This window comes from Pan troglodytes, chromosome 22 (genome assembly GCF_028858775.2).
Source record: "Pan troglodytes isolate AG18354 chromosome 22, NHGRI_mPanTro3-v2.0_pri, whole genome shotgun sequence".
In the NCBI taxonomy this organism is placed as follows: domain Eukaryota; kingdom Metazoa; phylum Chordata; class Mammalia; order Primates; family Hominidae; genus Pan; species Pan troglodytes.
The window spans coordinates 38,903,905-38,924,388 of record NC_072420.2 but is presented as its reverse complement, the minus strand read 5'-3'; the positions used below and the strand labels follow the sequence as shown (position 1 = coordinate 38,924,388).

General features: G+C 42.5%; 1 long non-coding RNA gene across 1 annotated transcript; it reads right to left on the bottom strand.

Annotated features, from left to right (window-relative positions):
- Window positions 1-17,575: 17,575 nt before the first annotated feature.
- On the bottom strand, window positions 17,576-20,182 carry LOC107970144 (uncharacterized). The gene is made up of 3 exons (XR_001712499.1): window positions 19,978-20,182; window positions 19,722-19,866; window positions 17,576-18,085 (listed from the first exon to the last, which is right to left on the bottom strand). It is a non-coding gene; the product is annotated as an uncharacterized LOC107970144 (long non-coding RNA).
- Window positions 20,183-20,484: the final 302 nt, after the last annotated feature.

Sequence of the window (20,484 nt, the reverse complement as noted above, 5' to 3'; positions counted from 1 at the left end):
ACGGCTCACTGCCCTCACCCAAGCTGTTTGCAAACAATGTCTAACATGTGCTCAGAATAACCCATAATAACCTACTCTGCCCCTGGGAATTCAGGAAATGGGAGCCACACCCTGTGAAAACCTGCTTATGGACTTCACAAAGCTGCCCTGAGCAGGGGGCTATTAGTACATGCTAGTACTCTTCTGCACCTTGTCAGGATGAATCAAAGCTTTCCCCACCCAAACACAAAAAGCACGGGAGGTAACCAAAGTAATGTTAAGAGACATTATCCCAAGATTTGGACTGCCCCAACTCTTGGGTCAGACAATGGACCAGCATTTGTAGCTGAAATAGTTCAAGAAGTGGTATGGCTATTAAAAATAAAATGGAAATTACACACAGCCTACCAGCTGCAGAGCTCAAAAAACATAGAGTGCATGAACTGGACACTCAAACACTACTAAAAAAAATATTGCCAAGAGACCCATCTAAGATGGGATCAGGTCCTGCCCATGGTCCTCCTCTGAGTAAGGTGCACCCCCACCAAACAAACCAGGTATTCACCCTATGAAATCTTGTTCAGCCGGCAACCCCAATCATAGGTCAAGTTAAGGGTGATCTCCATGAACTAGGGGAACTAACTTTAAGAAGGCAAATGCAGGCTTTAGGGATAGCCATGCAGTGTGTCTATGGCTGGGTATGGGAAAGAATGGCCATAAGCCTGACAGACCTGGCACACCCCTTCAAACCTGGGGATGCTATTTGGGTCAAAAAATGGAATCCAACCACTTTGAGACCCATATGGGATAGGCCCCATACTGTAATCTTGCCCACTCACTCTGCTGTTACAGTTGCAGTAATTGTACCATGGATCCACCACAGTCAGCTGAAGCCAGCGGCCTGAGATGAATGGACCAGCCAACAGGATCCAGACCATCTGTGCTGGCCAATCCTACGATGGGACCAAATTGCCACTGAAGACAATGACAGCCCTGCTCTGGTCACTCCAGAAGCTGACCAGTCAACGCATTGCCGAAGCTCGAGGAGGCAACAGGCCTGCTCTAGTCACCCTGGAAGCTGACTAGTTTACACATGGCTGAAGCTCGAGTCAACATCAGGGAAGTCAATATGGTTAGAAATCTTAAGTCCAGTAGCTTTCCTTATAATATTAGTGTTTTACTGCTGTTTTGCCACTTTGCTCAGCCCCCTCCCCAGGGTAAAGACCTCTTTTGCCCTTGCTGGGTATAAATATGCTACTTCGGTACCAACTTGAAGCTCCAAATGCCTGACAGGCACCCTCCGGCCTCTATTGAATTTGTGGACTGTGGGCATATCGGCAACTGCCAATTAAATGGCCAAGGGCCTGTGTACTAGGAACAATTAGACCGTCTTTCTTTCTAATCCCTTTAAAACAAGGAGAAGCCTTAGGGTACCCTGTCTATGATGAAACTAAAAGGAGAAATAAAAGGGGCATAACCATAGGGAAATGCAAGGATGATTAATGGCCCCCTGAAAGAATAATCCAATATTATGGCCCAGCCACCTGGGCAGAAGGTGGAATGTAGGGAATACCATACCACTCTTTACATGCTCAACCACATCATAAGGTTACAAGCAGTACTTAAAATTATTACAAATGATACAGCAAAGGCCTTAAATCTGCTAGCCCAGCAAGCCACAAAAATAAGGAATGCTATTTATTAAAATAGATTAGCCCTAAACTACCTCCTAGCTGAGGAAGGAGGGGTATGTGGAAAGTTCAATTTAACTAACTGCTGCCTAGAGATTGATGACAATGGAAAGGTCATCAAGAATATAACTGCAAAAATCCAAAAATTAGCCCATGTTCCATTCCAGGCTTGGAAAAGATGGTCTTCAGATTCCCTCTTTGGGGGCTGGTTTTTATCCCTTGGAGGATTTAAAACCTTAGTAGGAATAGTTTTAGCCATACTAGGAGTCTGCCTCATACTCCCTTGTCTCCTACCTCTCCTTGTTAAGAACATCCAAACAGCTACAGAGGCTCTTGTGGAGAAACAAATTGCCACTCAACTAATGGCTCTAACTAAATATTAACCCTTGCCAAATAAAGAGCTAACTACCTTCACATGAAGAATTAAATAATAATGATGCTTTCTATTAAACCTCATTTATAAAAAGCATCAAAGGGGGTAATGAAGCAGAAGTTAAAAAGAGGAAAAACAATTTTTTTTCTTTTAGGCAACTGAAGCCCTGCCCCCCCATCACCCCCCAACCTGCCCCGGCCCCATGTGCTACTATACCCTGGCAAGTTTTGTAAGTTTGCAAATTCCTGTTTTCTGTGGCTGGTTTCTGTAAGTTCCTGCTTTCCATCCAGGCAGCACAGCAAAGGACACAAGATAAGCTTGGGCAAGCCTAGATAACAGCCACCTGGGCCACATAGCAGGAGTCACATGATGTGTTTAAACAAGCCTGAGTTACAGGCCTGTCACTGTTTCATAAACTGCCTTTGTTACCTGCTTTTGTGCCACTGCATTTTGCGCCACTATAAGCTTGTTTCAAACTATCCAGCCCCCTTTCAGACGTGTGTATAAAAGTCAAGCCCTGCCTTTGTTAAGGGCTCAGCCTTTGGATGTTAATCCACCGGGTCTAAGTGCACTCAATAAAATCCTCCTTTTCCATCTGGTGGTCTCTCCATTCTCCTGATTTCTGCAGCAGTATCGTTATAAATCCCATTATTCAGCAATAAAATGGAATGAAATACTGATACAGACAACAACATGGATGAACTTTGAAAACATTATGCTAGATGAAAGAAACGAGATGCAAAAGGCCACATACGGTATAATTTCATCAATGTGAAATATACAGAATAGGCAGAACTATAGAGATAGAAAGTAGATGAATGGTTGCTAAGGCTTATGGTGGGGAGCAGAGGGAGGATGGAGAGATGATGACTAAAATGTACTAGTTGTCTTTTTGGGGTGATTAAAATATAGAACGTAATGTGGCAATTGCACAATTCTGTAAACAAACTTAAACCATTGTATTACATACTTCAATTGTTGAATTGTTTGGTATGTGAATCATATCTTAACAAAGCTCTTAAAAACTTCTAATCCCCATAAATTAGTCATGTGATATAAATTTTAATCTCTTAGTACTTTTAGAAAAACAGTTCAATGTAGCAGCATTTATCAGTGTTGTTGCTGTTGATATTTTGGGTCAAATCATTATTTGTTGGGTGGGACAAGAGGCTGTTTTGTGTATTTCAGAATGCTACACCCTTGGCCTTTACCAACTAGATTTCACAGCATCCCTTCCCTCAGCTGTTATCACCAAACTATTTCTAGACTTTGACAAATGTCCCTTGGGGGTCAAAATCACCCCTAGTTGAGAACCATTGTATGCAATGTTTAACAGCAGTAATTGGGTTAAATCTGAAGCCTTCAGCTTCTATTAAGACTTTGTGAAAGGAAGATATCTTGGGCCCCTTCAAGCTAGGAACTGCTCAGGGTAAATCTGATTCTCATTCTATTTCAAAGTCATCCTTCTGCTCACTGAGACAGATGCAGATTCTGATTGCCTCCTTTTGGAAAGGCCTATCAGAAACTCAAAAGAATGCAACCTTTTGCCTCTCACCTACCTGTGACTTGGAAGTCCCCTCCCTGCTTTGAGTTGTCCCCACCTTTCTGGACGGAACCAGTGTACTTCTTACATTTATTGATTAATGTCTCATGTCTCCCTAAAATGTATTAAACCAAGCTGTGCCCCAACCACCTTGGGCACATGTCATCAGGACTTCCTGAGGCTGTGTTGCGGACATACTCCTTAACTTTGGTGAATAAATCTCATAAAATGATTGAGACTTGTCTCATCACGTTCCTCAGTTGACATCCGGTAACCACAAAGGGATCCTGAGTGAAGGTGACCTGGCCTGCAGCAGCTTGCCTATTGGTGCCTGGTGCTGGCTTGGGCACCTTGTAGCCTAAACCAATAGGACGATTGCTGAAGTCCAGGACCTCTTTCCTCCAGGAATCCCTGATCTTCCAGCGTTTTTCAGTTGGGGGCTGAGGTTTAGTTGCTGCTTAAAAATCTCCTTTTTCAGGGGAGTTTCCACTCACTTCGATCAAAAAAGGTGACCCTGTCTGCTTCTGCATCAGCAGAGAGCAGTTTTTCAGTTTGGGCCCTATCACTAGGTAAGAAAGCTGGTTTGGGATTCTGTCTTGCAAATTATTTTTAAATGACCAAAGTTAGCATTAACAACCTGGACAACTTTATATTTCTAGGAGCTTAAACATTTGCCCTTATTTTTCACATTAAATCTAAAGAGTAGATTATTACTGTTACTTTCAGCTTGTATCCTGGAACTAAAGGAGAGCCCAGTTAGGAAAATGGTCTAAGTACAATTGTAACTGTCCATAGATGGGGTCTCCTCTGGGTCTCCATTTAACTATCATACTCAGCACTGTAATTTTAGTGAGTGTTCAATAGAATATTAAAATTACTCACTGCACATTTAGTAGGTTTTCCTAAATAGAAATATTCAGAGAAATGAAAGTGCATTTATCTTTTATCAATGTTAGATTGGAAATAGAATAAGTATTACTAATACCTATGCAAAGAAAAAGAAACCCAAACAAGATTTAATGGAATTAAAACAAAAATGTTTTACCTGAATTTAGTTGATTTTGGTAACTTAGCCATTACATTTCTCAATCTGTATTCAAGGACCTAAACAAAAATTCTATTGATTGGAAGATGCACAAGTTAATTTTCAAGCAAAGCAAGAAGGTGTGTGATTTATTCTACCACTATTTAAAACAAAGGTTAAAAAGGAACAAATGAAAAAAATTAACCATGTTGAAACCCCAGGAGAAAACTGAATTAGAACTGTGAGTCCAGAAATGAGAAAAATGTGACAAATTGGACAAGAGGGTGTTGAATCAGTAACTCATAAAGGGAAATGCATCACTTTCACAAAGAGTTGCAGCAATAAGAGGGAGTAAGGAAAACCACATTCAATATGATGATTAAAAAAACTCAGTTTTACACATGCATATTCATAAACACATATTACTCATCATTGAGTAGTAATACTCATTGTCATATGCTCTTTTCATATTATGAAAACTGGACATCTCACAGCAATGAACTTTTCCTCTGCAACAAAATGATGAATCCTTTCTATCACTGAGCCTACATGCTAATGAAGTATCCCCTGTGTCCTCAGGAACATCTCCAGGGATCAATATACAGTCTCTTACTTTGTATTGTGCCTTTCCACATTCTCCCAGATTAACCTGCACTTGCCCCACCCAATGCTTATTTTTCTTTTCCAACCTGCCCAATTCAAAGAAATGGTCATCATCAAAGTCATCACACCCTGATCTGTACACTTTTTTCTTTTTTTTTTCTCTCTTCTGGTACTAAATTCTACACTGGACTTTTTCATCTTGACATCCTGCCCTGTGTGTCATGTAGCACCCCTCATCCCAAAAGCCAGATGACCTGGGCCATGAGTGAAGGAGACCAGGATATTCCTAGACACAGAGCTATCTGTTGGGCAAATCCATTCTGAACCCTCTGTGCTTCAACATTGACCACTCAGACTGGCTCCTGTTTTTTTTCCTCTGGGAAATCCCAGGATGCTGGTGCTGAGGGAAAGAGAGGCTGAAGCAGCCCTCCATGTAGTGTGTGTGGGCACCTGAGTGCATGTGTGCTCCTGTGCCTGGGTGCCTCTCTGTTGCTATGTGGAGCATGTGAGGTAGGATGAGACCTTTGATAACTGAGGTAGCCAAACCATAAAGTTTTTAAACTTTTATTTTAGGTTTAGGGGTACATGTGAAGGTTTGTTACTTAGGTGAACTCATGTCACGGGGATTTCTTGTACAAATTATTTCATCACTCAGACTGTTGTGAGAATTAAGGGACAGGAGAGACCAATGGGTGGAACAGGAGGATTTTATTTAGGTGGCCACTGGCCCAGCAGATTAACATCCAAAGGCTGAGCCCTGAACAAAGACAGGGCTTGACTTTTATACATGCAGCTGAAGGGAGTTGGCCAGCTAGTGGCGTGAAACCTGCAGGGCGGGCAAGCAAGCTTCACAGAAGCAGAACAAAGGCAGTTTACCAAACAGTGACATGTTTTACAACTCAGGCTTGTCTTGTGACCTTCACCATATGGCACAGCTGGAAAACAAGAACTTACAAAATCCTTGCAAACTTGCAGAAATAGTTACAAAAGTAGTTGTGAGAGCAGATCAAAGGATAATGGTATAGGGAAAGAATTTCAAAGGGGGAAACTGATACGAAGAAACAGTTTTTCTTATACTTGCTTGGGGGAGGAGGTGTTGGGAGAGTCTCTGGAGCTCATTCCTTTGGGCTCTGGCTTTTCAGATAGTGTTATCAAGGCCCCACTAGGGCCCTGCCTACTGCTAGCCTTGGAGTGAGTCAGCCAAGTAAGTACAGGAAAACTTGTTTTTCTCTTTTTAACTTCTGCTTCAAGGTATTAAAAGCCCAATACTCAATTGTTATCTTTTCTGCTCCTCTCCCTCCTCCCTCCCTGTGCCCTCAAGTAGACCCCAGTGTCTGCTGTTCCCTTCTTTGTGTTCATGAGTTCTCATCATTCAGCTCACACTTATAACTGAAAACGTGGTATTTGGATTTCTGTTCCTGGTTAGTTTGCTAAGGATAATGGTCTCCAGCTTCATTCATGTTCATGCAAAGGATATGATCTCATTCATTTGTTATGGCTGCACAGTATTCCATGGTATACATGGACCACATTTTATTTATCTGATCTGTCACTGATGGGCATTTAGGTTGATTCCATGTCTTTGCTATTGTGAATAAGGCTGCAATGAACATTCCCTTGCACGTGTCTTTGTGGTAGAATTATTTATCAAACCACTCTTCTCCACAGACATTCTTGTCTCACAAGGAATTTCTACAAGTCCTTGGAGTCGACAGGATTTAGACAAGCCTGTCTTACCATACCCCAGAACAGTGGGGAAAGTAGGGATGCACTCTCACCCGCTCAGAGTTGCAGTTGAAGGTTCAGAAGGGGCTGGAGTTCCTTTCACAACGAGGAAAGTCCATGGTAACTCCATGCAAAGGCAAAGTTGGCAGGGCATGGTAAATGTTGTGTTTATTTTGTGTTTGGAGGGGTAATTTTTATTCAGAGTGGCAAGCAAATGAAAGGTGCTTCACCTTCAAAGAAAGACCCGCCTGCTTAAAATGTTTTATTAATATAACCTGCAGACTTCTGTCCCTGCCTTTGGATATTTTCCTTGTTTTTCCTCCTGTCCCACTGTTGATACAATCACTTCTTTTTTTCTTTTGAGGAAATTAAAAAAGTAAACAGAGTTGGGTTGGCAGAAGATATTTTCATGTGTTACTTGGAACAGATTAACACATATCAGCTTCCCTGAATATCTCAAATTTCACACAGCTCAAGTCCGTCCTCAAACTCTCCTTTAAATAATAAACGACTTCCTCCTTTCCTATCTCAGGAGCGCTGGGCCCTTCCCTCGGGGCTGGTTATACTTACGCCATCTGCTGGTTGTTAATGGGACTGCACTTGCTGCTGTAAGCCGCAGTACCATGGTTCTGTGCCCAAGTCCTCCTAGAAAACGGAGGCCTTGGTATTGGTGGACTAATTGAAGAAATACAGATATGCCATTCATCATTTAGAACACCAAGAGGGCCACCTGAGGTGTTAACTTTACTTTTAGGGGTATTTCTTAGAAGAGGATATATTTCATATTTTGGCTCTCCAATTCTTCTTTATGCTGAATCTAAGGAAATATTCTTGAGTTCAGCTTCAAAAACAGCCCAGGTGAGGTTATAAATGCTGATGTGGAAATGTCAGAGTATGTGGTCAGCGTGATAACAATCTGGATAACCTGAAAATGTTCATGCTGCAAATGTTTAGAAAGGCTGTATAGCATTAAAAAAAAAATGCTTTCAATCGAGGTGCCAGAAACATGTGACCTAATGCTTGCAGGTGGGAATGGAGTGGATTTTGGCTTTGGAAACATATAAGACTAATTTTTATTTCTTTTTTTATAGAGACAGGGTCTCACCCTGTTTCCCAGGCTGAATCATAGCTCATTGCAGCCTCAAACTCCTGAGCTCAATAAATACTCCTGCCTCGGCCTCCAGAGTAGCTGAGACTACAGGCATATGCCACTGTGCTCAGCTAATTTCTTTAAATTTTTTGTAGCAATGGGGTCTTGCTTTGTTGCCCAGCTGGTCTCAAACTCCTGGCCTCAAGCAATCCTCCTTCCTTGTCCTCTCAAAGTAGTGGGATTACCTCCCGAAGCATGAAGCCAACATGCCAGCCAGAAATCTAAATTTTCAATGTCCATACATGGACAGAAGTTGAGGTCTCAGAACCATACAAAGCAAGAGTGGGAAGTGAGATTTCCTCCATTAGGACAGAACACTGAAGGTAAGACCAGAAAATTACCTGCATATTAGCACAGGATTGCAACATGGAAGTCTATCCCTTTCTGCCTGGTTTAGGTGTGAAGGTAGGAATCTCCTAATCCATTAGTGCAGCCCTTTTCCAAACACAAAGTTGGGGCTCAGATTTTTACTTCCTTCTTTGTTCAGGAATTCCCTAGCTAAGAAATTAGCTTGCAGATTTTCCCAGACAAATATGCCTCTTTGGAATCTTAGCAGAAGCAAATATAAAACCTGGTATATAAAAATATACCAGGCCACAATATACTCCACTTAAGGGTCAGCGGGAACAAAGTAAATAGAATTAGAACCTCAGTAACCTGGGTGAATAAGAAGCCAATCTGAAAGAGACTATAAAATAAATGTTTAACATGATGAAAGACATAAGTAAAAAAGAGCGTGACTTCCCGAGAATGAGACCTTCCAGTAAACCTAAGAGTGTTTCAAGTAAAGAGAGCTCACCTGAAGTGAGGGCATCACATTCCAACTTGTCCCCTTGAACACAAATCTAACCCACTGATCTGGGATTGTGTTTCCTAATATTTGGACAACAGTAAGCACATAGTGGCATATTAGATTCCTAAGCCTAATCTCTGTTGTTTAATGTCTTGCTGATCAAACCTGTTTTAGTAATGCTCTGGGGCAGTGAGAACACCCCCACTCTTCTCCTCACAGTCAGGAGATTGAGCTGTGGTCCTGTGGCATCAAAGGCTGTCCACTGTGGCATCAGTACAGGTGTGATGCTGGAAAGAGCCAGTGGCTTTAGCAACTGGTCCCTTCTGGGAAAGACTTTGAATGAGAGTATGCAACATTCTCGGACACAAAAAGTAAACATCATGGGAAACAGACTAGATACCTTACGATAGGTGATACATTTCAGCTTCCGCTGAGGGCTAATAGTCATATTCCTTTTGAGTTTCCTCTGAGGTGACAAGTAAATAATTCTTTACTTGTAAAAACACATAATTTTTATAAATTATGGCACCCCATGGATATTTGCTGTTATCACTATCATCATTCTCATAGATGAAGATATTTCTATAGGAAGTGAGCCCTTGGATCATTCAGTATTTGAATTTAAACCTTTTATTGGTCATGACCTAGAGGCAAAGTCTAAAAATATTTCCAGAGAATGAGTATAATTTATTTCTAAGCTCAGACGTAATAACACAAATTATTAAGAAGTGTTTAATAAAAGCCACATCACAGAGAAACCTGATGACATTAGACTCTGCAAGACCATTTGGGGCCTGCCTGTCAATTTTCTAGCTTGTTGCTTTGCATCCCAGCTCAGCATCTGGGTTAAGCTTTAAATTTTTTATGGCCTTGCTGTGATTTGCTCCTTCTACCGGATCCCTATGGGTCACTGAGTAGGTGCCGGGCCCCTCGAGCGGCTGTGGGAAGACTGATGAGAGGCATTGCTCAGCCTCTCAGAGCAAAGTGGAAGCTACAGGCATGGCCATAGGCAAGCATGCTGTCCCCAGCCACTAAGGGACAGAGCAGCAAGCCTCAGACAGACCTGAGAAGAGGGGGCATGATGGGCTGAATCGTGACCCCCAAAAGATGTTGAAGCCCTAATCTCCAGTACCTGTGAATAAGATCTTGTTTGGAAATAGTCTTTGCAAATGATCAATTTAAGATAAGACCATTAGGGTGGGATCTAATCCAATATTACCACTATCCTTACAAAAAGAGGAAATTTGGACACAGAGCCAGACACATGGAGGGAAGATGATTTCAAGACATAGGAAGAAGATGACCACCTTCAAGCCAAGGAATGCCCAAGGCTACCAGAAGCCAGAAAAGAGGCCAGGAACAGATTCTTCTTCATCGCTGTCAGAAGGAACCAACCCTGCTAGCACCTTGATCTTGGACTTCCAGCCTCAGAACTGTGTGACAATGAATGTCCATTATCTGAGACACTCTCTCAGTGTCCTTTGTCACAGCAACCCCAGGGAACTCATACAGGAGGCAAGTGGCTTCCCCCACCATAGCTCTGTGGTCTCCTGGGTGGGACCTGCTGTGTTGCTCTCAGAGGCTGCTTAAAAACAGCTGGCCCTGGGCCACTCTGCTGGGGCTCCTGCTTGAAGGAAGGACAGAACTTCAGGGTGAGTGGATAGATTTAATTTGTGCCATGTAAATCCCTTCGTAGATAATCAGAAGGGGACACAAATATCTAAATATTTGTTTTTCTCTTTCTACAGTGTATTTATATGAAATATACAATTACTATACCCTCTCCAAGAAAGCACTTAATAGATGACCACTCCAGAAAAAGTGAGGTTTGTCCTGTGCTTTGTCCAGACTCCTCTTTCTGTCTGTTAGTGATGGTCACTGAATTCGCCCCAGAGATTAGTAAGCAACTCCTCTGTTCTCAAGGATTCATAAGTACATTCACTTCAGAGTATAAATGATTGGGTCTCAAATTCTAATGTTCACAGGAATTTCCTGGAATGTTTGCTAAAATGAAGACTCCCAGAGGCCTCCACAGATCTACAGAATAAGAATCTTTCATGATGGGACTCAGAAATCTTCAATCAATCATCCACCCTCCTCCTCCCTACCCCAGGATACTGATGCAGACAGCCTGGCCACCCCTTTTGGAGAAACACTATTGCAGATGACTGATTAAAGTGTATGGCTTTACCTCTCTTATATATGCATTTTGGGAAGCAATACAATTTCTGCAGGTTAAAGCCAAAGGAATGATGATCTAGCTGTGAAATGTTAGACTTCGTTGAGTTGGGTGGTGGAGACACCTCCTCAACTAGCTCTTCAGCCTAGGCTGGGCTCGTTCCTCCAGTAAACGGTAAGTTACTGGGTCAGGGATGCTTCTCTGTCTTTCAACCCATGGGCCTTTATCATGCCTAAGTATATGGTATGGTCCCCTACAGCGGTGACTGTCAGTCTGGATCAGGTGGCAAAATGGGAAGCCATGACACTCTGTGAAGTATGATATAAAATATTGATATATTTAACTCCACTTAGAAAGCCATGCTGGGAGAAAATATGACTTTATTATTATATGTATGCAATATAAAATAACAACCAAGAGAATATATGGAAAACAAGCTGTCATGTCAAACATGAGTGACTATTTCTGAACAGATCTATGGCTCATCTTTTGCACATGGTGACTCATTTTCTTACAGGCCAACAAGGAACAACAGGTGCCCAAACTGTACAAAATTTAAGGAAGGAAATTTTACAGTGAAAAATTGAGACCCATCGATTTTATTTTTCTGTACATTGATAAATTTGTATTTAGTGAAAGGACATCTCATACCTATTCCAGACTTGGAAAGGAGGTTAGTTTTGCTTGAGTAAACCTACTTCTTCAAGACTTGAAATTTTGTCCAAGGAGTCCCTAAATGGATGTTGTTCTTCTGCGTGTGGGTGTGTGTGCATGTGGGGTTGTATATAAAAAATTGCCATCAAGTTTTTTCCAGTGACATAGAGTATTTTAAAGTTGCTATTTCAAGTTGGGCAAAGAAATTCTTACGCATGTGGTAAGCAGATATGTTTAAATGGTATGAAATTAAAATTTTAAAGAGGACATAGCATCTTTCATTTATGTACAGCTTCATACATTTCATTAATATTATTTTGATATGATTTATATAATTTTGTAGTTTATATTTTATGTCTATATGTACATAATATTTACTTATCTACAATGCAGTTTACATTTTATATTTATATGCTACATATTTGATAGTAAAACAAATGTGGGTATGTCTTGGAGTGGATTGCAAGATTCAAATAAATGTTTCAGATAAAACTCTAGATCTTAAAGAAAAACAACGTTTGCAATACGTGTCCTAGGGATATAGCCGTTCACATACTACAATATAAAGATATGATTAAATTAAGCATAAAGCAAAAAGCAACAGGACAAATATGAATAGGGCATAAATACAATTTTTTAGAAAAATAATATATATACATCAGAAAATGATTATTTTGTGGTATAATTGTATAATTTTAATTTTCTTCTACATGCCATATTTTTATGTCCATATTTTCCACAAAGAACATGTGTATTACTTATATAATCAGGAAAAAAATATGATTCCCTGCCAAATTTTCCATGCAGTTTCATGTTACTGTGTTTAATTACATTTGTACATCCATTTTCTACATGATGTTAGAAGCTCCTGGTAAAACCATAAACAGAGCTTTTCAGGTTTCAACAACTCCTCCTGCTAAGGGAAAGCCATATTTTTTTTATCTTCAAGTCTGTTATTACGTTCCTGCTTAGAATCTGGCTCTCAAATTCTGTTCCCATTATTACTACCAAACACTCCTCTAGCTAAAAGAACAATCGTATATGCATGACTCTTTCATTATATAGTAAGTGCTTGATGTTAATTCCAAAGAACTTTTCAAGACAGACTTGGAAGTATTTGCTCTAGTGTTTTGAAATAACAAAATGATCCTTCTTAAGCCTTTCACATTGAGACAGGACAGCAGAATTCAAGGAGATGTGTCTCTTGGCAAGGTTTGAAATGCAAGCTCACCAAAAGGATAAAGAGTAGTTAGTAAATTAAAATCCCCCAAAATCCTGGTGTCTGCTTGTCTTGCAGGTGCCAGGTCCCAATTCTCTGCACCCAGGGAACTTGCTAGAAGCTGTAGCAGTGGCCACATTTGACTGAACTGTTATAAGGAAGGTGCAAACAAGAATAGCCCCCTATTTTAGGAAAGATTATTAAAAGAAACTGGAAAAACAAATTCTTTTTTACTTCCTCTTGGGACTTTCATTAAAAGTGTTTATTCTTGGATGAAGGGGATTATGGGAAAAGGTATTTCAGATGTTGGTTCACGGCTGGATCCTGAGATGCTGGCTCTCAACGTGTGATGAAATAGTTGTATAATGCGCACTTTTGTAAGAGCTGTTTAATCTCCCCTAGTTGGAGATTTTGCTAACTGAAAACAGCCTTCCTTATTGGTATTCTTGAGTATTGTTTTGACAGTCTTTGCTTAACATTTTCTCTCTCTAAATTATTTTAGCATGATTGTTCTCAGCAGTGCTTTACAGGATGAGAGAGATGACATGAGTTTCTCTTGTTCAGAGAGCATGAATTCAAGCACAAAGCGGGGGTGAGTTTCCAGGAGGTGAAGAGCTGGAGACCAAGCATTGTCCTACTTTGCAGCAGAGGACAGACCACCCCTTTATCTCTGGGCACTGATTCATACAGTATCCCTGCATGACCTCTCCATTGCAATATGGCTAGATGGTATGTTGCCACATTGGCCTGAAGTTTACAGCAATGTCAGCACTGCCACTGCGATCTAGGACTGATCCTTCGACAAAATTAGAATCTCCCAAGAAGGTGAGGAGAGGGAGCCAACTACCACTGAATAACATGAGAGGCATCACGCAGGGTACATAATCTACATCATTTCTTCAATCCTCTCAACTTGACTTTGAGGTTCACACTACAGGTTGTATTAGTGCATTCTTATACTGATATGAAAATACTACCTGAGACTGGGTAATTTATAAAGAAAAGAAGTTTAATTGACTCACAGTTCCACAAGGCTGGGGAGGCCTCAGGAAACTTACAATCATGGCAGAAAGCAAAGGGGAAGCAAGGCACATCTCACAAGGCAGCAGGAGAGAGAGAGAATGAGAGAGCAAGGAAGTGCCGCACTTTTAAAACTATCAGATCTCATGAGAACACACTCACTGTCATGAGAACAGCAAAGGGGAAATCTGTCTCCATGATCCAATCATGTCCCACCAAGTCCCTCCCTGTACATGTGGGGATTATAATTTGAGATGAGATTTGGGTGGGGACACAGAGCCAAACAATATCACAGGTGAATAAACAGAGGCTCAGAGAGGTTAAGGAAATTACCCAAGTTCATCAGGTTAGTAGGTGGCAGAAATGGAATTCAGCCTAGGATGTCTTGCTGTAAGGGCTGAGCTATTTTCCACATACTATGCTATCTTATTGTTTTTTTTTTAACTTGCCTTTTAAATAGAAATAGAAGGAAACTGAGAAAAAAACAGATGAGAAAGTCGCTCCTTGGGCAAAATGGTTAGTTGGTTTTGTTTCATGTAAAGATCTACTTCTGATGTGTTCTCTTTGTGCTTTTAGAGATAAGAGTCTTACAATGGTATGAACAAATTAATCATGCCTGTGCCCAAACTATGAGCCAGTCCAAGAACAAAAGCAGTATGATTGTCTCCTCGTCTGTCTGTAATGATGGCAGGATGATCTGCCCAATCCATACCTCATAGAGTACTGAAAAGCTCTCCTGAGACTTAGCATGAAAGCAGAGCTTTGTCGATTACCAAGTTCCAGACTTATTGCTATCATCACTATTTTTTCATAAAGTCTGGCCTTCATAAAGATGCAATGAGAAAGGCAGCCAGAATTTCTTCACAACTTTAAAGTGAAGGAAATCATTAAATTGTTTCCTTTAGGCAAGTGGTCCTAATTGATCAGGACTCAAAACATACAGCCTGGATTTCTTCAGTTGATCAAATATGCAAGTAATTAATTTTTCTTTATCTTAGAGCCAAAATAACTAGAATAGGGTTGAACAGAAAAATTCAGTGGTTCTGAGTTACTTGACAAGCCACAGTCCTCCATGAGAATTGCAGAGTCTGTGAGCAGGCTCTTGACTTACTCTTTAGGACCGTACCTTAGTCCCAGCAAATCTTTCCTCTGTAGGATCTTGGGTAGAATCCACATGTGAGACACATCATATGTTTAACAGGTGTGGGTCCTGGGAGCCAAGGAAGGGTATGGAAGGATACTGCCTGTCTCTGTGAGATACAGAATAAAGAAAAAGGAAGTTGAACAGGAGACAGAGAGAAGAGAATTCTAAGTTGTGGGTGGAGAGAAGGAGCCCTATTCAAAGGGAAAATTTGGAATCCAGGAGAAATAAAACCAAGCTAGGGGTTTTCAAATAATCCAGAGACACTCCATGGAAATTGATTGAGGCAGTGAAGACTGGTGTAGTGGGTTGGATAATGGCCCCCAAAAGTTCATGTTCATCTGGAATCTCAGAATATGACCTTATTTGGAAATAGGTCTTTGCAGATGCAATTAGTTAAGGATGAAGATGAGAGGGTACTGTATTGCGATTGGCCCTAAATTCATGACTGGTATCCATAGATTAGAGAACACAGAGAAGCACACAGAGAAGAAGGCCATGGGAAGATGGAGACAGAGAATGGAGGGGTGCAGCCACAAGCCAAGGAATGACAGGATTGCTCACAGCAACCAGAAGCTGGAAGGAGCAAAGAAAAACCTTTTCCTAGAGACTTCAGAGGGAGTATGGCCCGGCCGGCACCTTGATTTGGGACTTTAGGTCTAGAGGACTATAAAAGAATAAATTTCTGTTGTCTTAAGCTACCAGGTTTATGGCTATTTAAAGAGAGAGCTTTTCACGGAAGCCAGCAGAGAACATAGGTGCCAGAAGCTCTTTAGACTCAGGGTGTGTTCAGGCATCATACTGGCCAGAAAGAAGACTGCAGGAGGAACAGAAAGATTGAAGGACTTGACTGGAGAAGGACATCCACCAGTAATACGTTCTCCATATTCCCTGAAATGTCCTGGAGGACACTCTCAGACATAGGTAGACTCAAGGAAGTTAGAACTTGAAGATGTTTTATGATGGTTTTACCTGCTGTGTTTTCACATTAAGTACCTCACCAGAAAATGAGAAGAGACCTACCATGAGCCATACATAGCTTGACCACAATGTCAGGAAGGGATCATGGTTGAAGAATTTTAGCAACTCTTTGTTTTGAAATAAGTTGAAGTTATTAAACCCACTGACATTAAATTTTGACATTTCCTGACCAGAATGCAATGATCAAAACTGGAATTTAACAGTGACACAATCCTTACCTAATCCATTGTCCATATTTAAATTTTGTGAGTCTTCCAAATAATTTCATCTGTAACTAGTTTTCTTCTGGTCCAGGGTAGAATCCAGCATCATGTATTGCATTTGGCTCTCCCATCCCCTGGGTTTCCTTAATTCCAAAATAATTATTCAGGCTTTTCTATGTTTTATTGACCTTTATAGTTTTGAAGAATATGGGCTGTTACCTTGTGGTATGCCCTTCAACTTGGGGTTCTCAGCTATTTCTTCATGGTTAGATTCAGGTTATGCATTATTGGCAGAAAATCATAGAAATAATGTTGTGTTCTTTTCAGCGCATCATATCAGGAGGTACACGATGTCAGCTTGTCCTAATATTTTTATGTTAACTTTTATCATTTTATCATTTGATTAAAAGGGTGTTCACTCTGTATCTCCCTGTTAAATTACTATGTTTCTCTATGCTTAGAAATCTAGAAGAAATTTCCCATCATGTGCAGAAATACGAACTACACACAGCAGATTTTCAACCTCTACAAGAAGATGGCAGAAGACATGAACAATGAATTGGAAAGAATCACTTCCTTTTACCAAAAGGAGATTCTCTTCTATGAGGAAGAGCTCAAGAAAGCTGGGCAGCAGTTCTGCTGACTGAGATAAAGCTCCATGAGCTAAAACAACAAAATGATGGCAACAGGCAAATCATGGCTGATGTGGAGTTCAAGTTCCAGCCTTTCCCAAGCAGCCCCTTTGCTCCTGCTGCTCCAGGCGCAGCTCACAGAGGAGTGGAAGTACTAGGGGCCCCCTGGGTCATCAGGTTCCCAGCAAGGAAGAGGCAGGTGCTGTGAGGCTCAGGGATCCAGGGGTACCTGCAGGTTTCACTCAGAGTTTATGATTTGTTTGTTTTCATCCTTAAAAGTAATTTTCATTTATCTTCTAGTTAAGCTACTGTTATTTAATTGATGTGCAATTTCTCTTTCTGAAGTTTTATAGCACTATAATTTCTAAAATTGTATTTTTAAATATACATTTATTTAAAATAGCTCTTATGAATACATTATTTCCAAATCATTGGACCCTCTAAAATTATATGCATAAGTATTATATTTTTATTTAAATAACAGGTCCACTATGATTTAAACTGTCATCAAAATTGGACATGAATAGAAACATGGAAAACAATAAAGTTCATTTCTGTAAGCTATTATTATAAATCTGTACAAATAATGTAATATTTAGCTGAATAAATTTTGACTGGTTTTTAAAAAACAATGCCAAAAAATACTAGACAACAACAACACACCATTGAAACTTCATACTATTTTTATTAGATTAGTTCTAAGTTCAATTTAAGACAAATTTAGAGGAGTTGAAATTTTACAACAGTTTGTTTCTTGTCTTGTTTTTTTGAACCTTTGATGTTTTTTAAAAGATATTGTTTGTTCTCTAAATGTTTCCAAATTTTAGCAGCCAAAATAAAGGTTTTCCTTCGATGGCAAACCCACACACACATATTCTCACACAGGCATACACACGGGGCCAGCTTGAAGGTGACACACAGTGACATGTGAGCATGGCTCTGCACAGAAAGGGATCCCATAACCAGACTCAGCAGAGAAGACCCTGACAGGAAGCGGAGGGTGTGCTGACTGTGAAGAGCTGAGGCAGAGGCTGGTGCAGGGGTACGGTGTTTCTGTCTGGAGCCCAGGAAGCAGGAAGGAGCAGGTCCACATCAGGGCACACAGGGGTGCATCCGCAGGGAACCCCTGCACAATCTGCATGTTAACCCCAACTTGGGTCCATGTGAGCTGTCTGCTAAAAAGGTATGAATTGCATACACAGTACTCGTATTAACAAAATCAAAAATATTTAAAGTATATATAAGAAAAGACAACATGGAAGAAGAGAGAGCAGAGTACAGGACAGAGGGAAGGAGGTGGAGAGGAGGGGAGGAAAGAAGAGGAGAGAGGAGTGGAGGAGGAGAGAGGAGGGGAGGGCAGAGGGGAGGGGAGAGGAGAGGGGAAGAGAGGAGGGGAGGAGGGGAGAGGGGAGAGTAGAGAGGAGGGGAGGAGGGGAGAAGGGAAGAAGAGGGGAGGAGGGGAGAGGAGGGGAGAGGAGGGAAGAGGAGAGGGGGGAGAGGGGATGGGGAGAGGAGGGGAGGAGAGGAGGGAAGAAGAGGGGAGGAGGGAAGAGGAGAGGAGGGGAAGAAGGGAGAAAAGGGGAGAGAAGGAGGAGGAGGGGAAAGGAGGGGAGAGGAGGGGAGAGAAGAGGAGACGGGAAAGGAGGAGAAAAGGGAAGGAGAGAGGAGGAGAGGAAGGTAGGAGTGGGGAGGGGAGGGAGGAAGGGAGGAGAGGAGAAAAGAGGAGGGGAGAGGAGGGGAGGAGGGAAGGGGGAGAGGGGAGGGGAGAGGAGAGGGGAGAGGAGAGGGGAGAGGAGAGGGGAGGGGAGGAGGGGAGAGGAGGGGAGAAGGGGAGAGGAGGGGAGGAGGGGAGAGGAGAGAGGAGGGGAGGCGAGAAGGGAAGGGAGGAGATGAGAAGAGAGAGAAGGGAAGAAGAGAGAGGAGGAAAGAGGAGAGAAGTGGAGAGGAGAAGCCAGGAGAGGGGAGTAGAGGGGAGAGGAAGGGAGAGGAGAAGGGAGAAGGGAGGAGAAGGGAGAGGCGAGAAGCTGAGGGGAGCAGGGAGCAGCTCCTCTTTGCTTCTTCAAATTCTGCTTTCAAAGGAGGGAGTGAGTACGTGTCCTTTGAGATTTTTGTGGATTCCTCTCTACGTGTGTGCTTTTGCATCTTCCTATTTCACTCAGCAAAATATCCTGGATCTTCCTCGGGTCCCTGGTTATAACTCTGTGTCACTCATTTTAGTGCCAGGTTGGTGTTCTAGGCATTACTGTCGTTTCTTCAACACATTTTGATCCTTTTAAAAGACCAACCAGTTGCCCTTGCAGAGTTGCCCTTGCAGCGGCCCTGCAAGGGATCTGACTTCTCCTGGGAGGGCCACTTCCACTGCCCCTCTATGTCCTGTGAGGGTCTGGAACGCCGACACCCTTAGGACCCCAGACTGGCCCCAGCTGCCAGTTCTCTCGCTTCTCTCTCAGATCGAGATTCTGAGACTAATTGCTCCCGGCACAGTCCAGGGCTGCACGAGGAGGTTCTGAGCCTGACTCTGCCGGGGAAGAGGTTTAGTGGAATCCAGGCTGAGAAGGACCTGCCCCTCTGCAGATGCAGACTTCTGAAGATGACTCAGTGGATTGGAGACCGTCCCCAGGGCCACCTTGGGAGGCATGTACCGAAGATAGCAGGGCCACACAAGGGAAAGGGCCAGGGTCAACCTGACACCCCCGAAGCAGAGTCCCGCTCACCCAGGACACTTGGATGGAACAGGGACAAACCTGCTTTACAGAATAGCCGTGACATTTTAGACCCCGTCAGTTCCACTTATTTCTCCTGGGTTCTTACATTGCAAATCCAGGTCTCTCAGCTTGTACCTTTGGGGAGACCTTTCAGTCCTCTCCCCATCTCCCTCTCCGTTGACTAAACCCAAAGGAGAGAGGGGGCCTCAGAGGAGGATCCCTGGGACCTTGGTGGGCAGGACCCAGCTTCCCTGTGTGGAAGGAAACTTGACATCAGGAAACTGAGCCTCACCCAGGGATGGGCCCCACCACTGTCCCCTGAGAGGCCCTTGTGGACAGGAAGGGACAGGGCATGGGCCCACTTGGACCCTCTGGTTTGCTGTGGGGCCAGCTGGGCCTGGTGTGGCCGAGTTCCACTGTGTCATCAGCCATTTCCAGGTCCCTCATGACCTGGGCGGAGACTATCACCTCTCTCTGCACAGTTAGCAGAGCAAAGTCAGGGATGCTGTTTCTACAACCTGGCTGGCTCCCCTCCCCCAGCACAACTGATTTTCTATCCTGGTTGCCAGGCACTTGTGAGCATTAGAGACAGAACACTCCGCAGGGTTCCGAGTAGGCAGTTGTGGCCCACAGGCCACTGGCAAGCAAAGGCAGAGCCACAGAGGGGCTGCTGGTCCCCAAATGTCTCTCCAGCTGCTCTGGAGCTGCTGGGGCTACAGAGCTGGTGAAGGCTGAGATCATGAGATAAGCCCCAGGGCTCCCTGGGAGATCCTGGTTTGTACTGCTGTGTGGTCTTAATTATTAAGAAACAAGGCACTTTATGAAGAGGAAAAGAGCTGAACAAAAGGTGTTCTCTTCAGGAGGTCCAT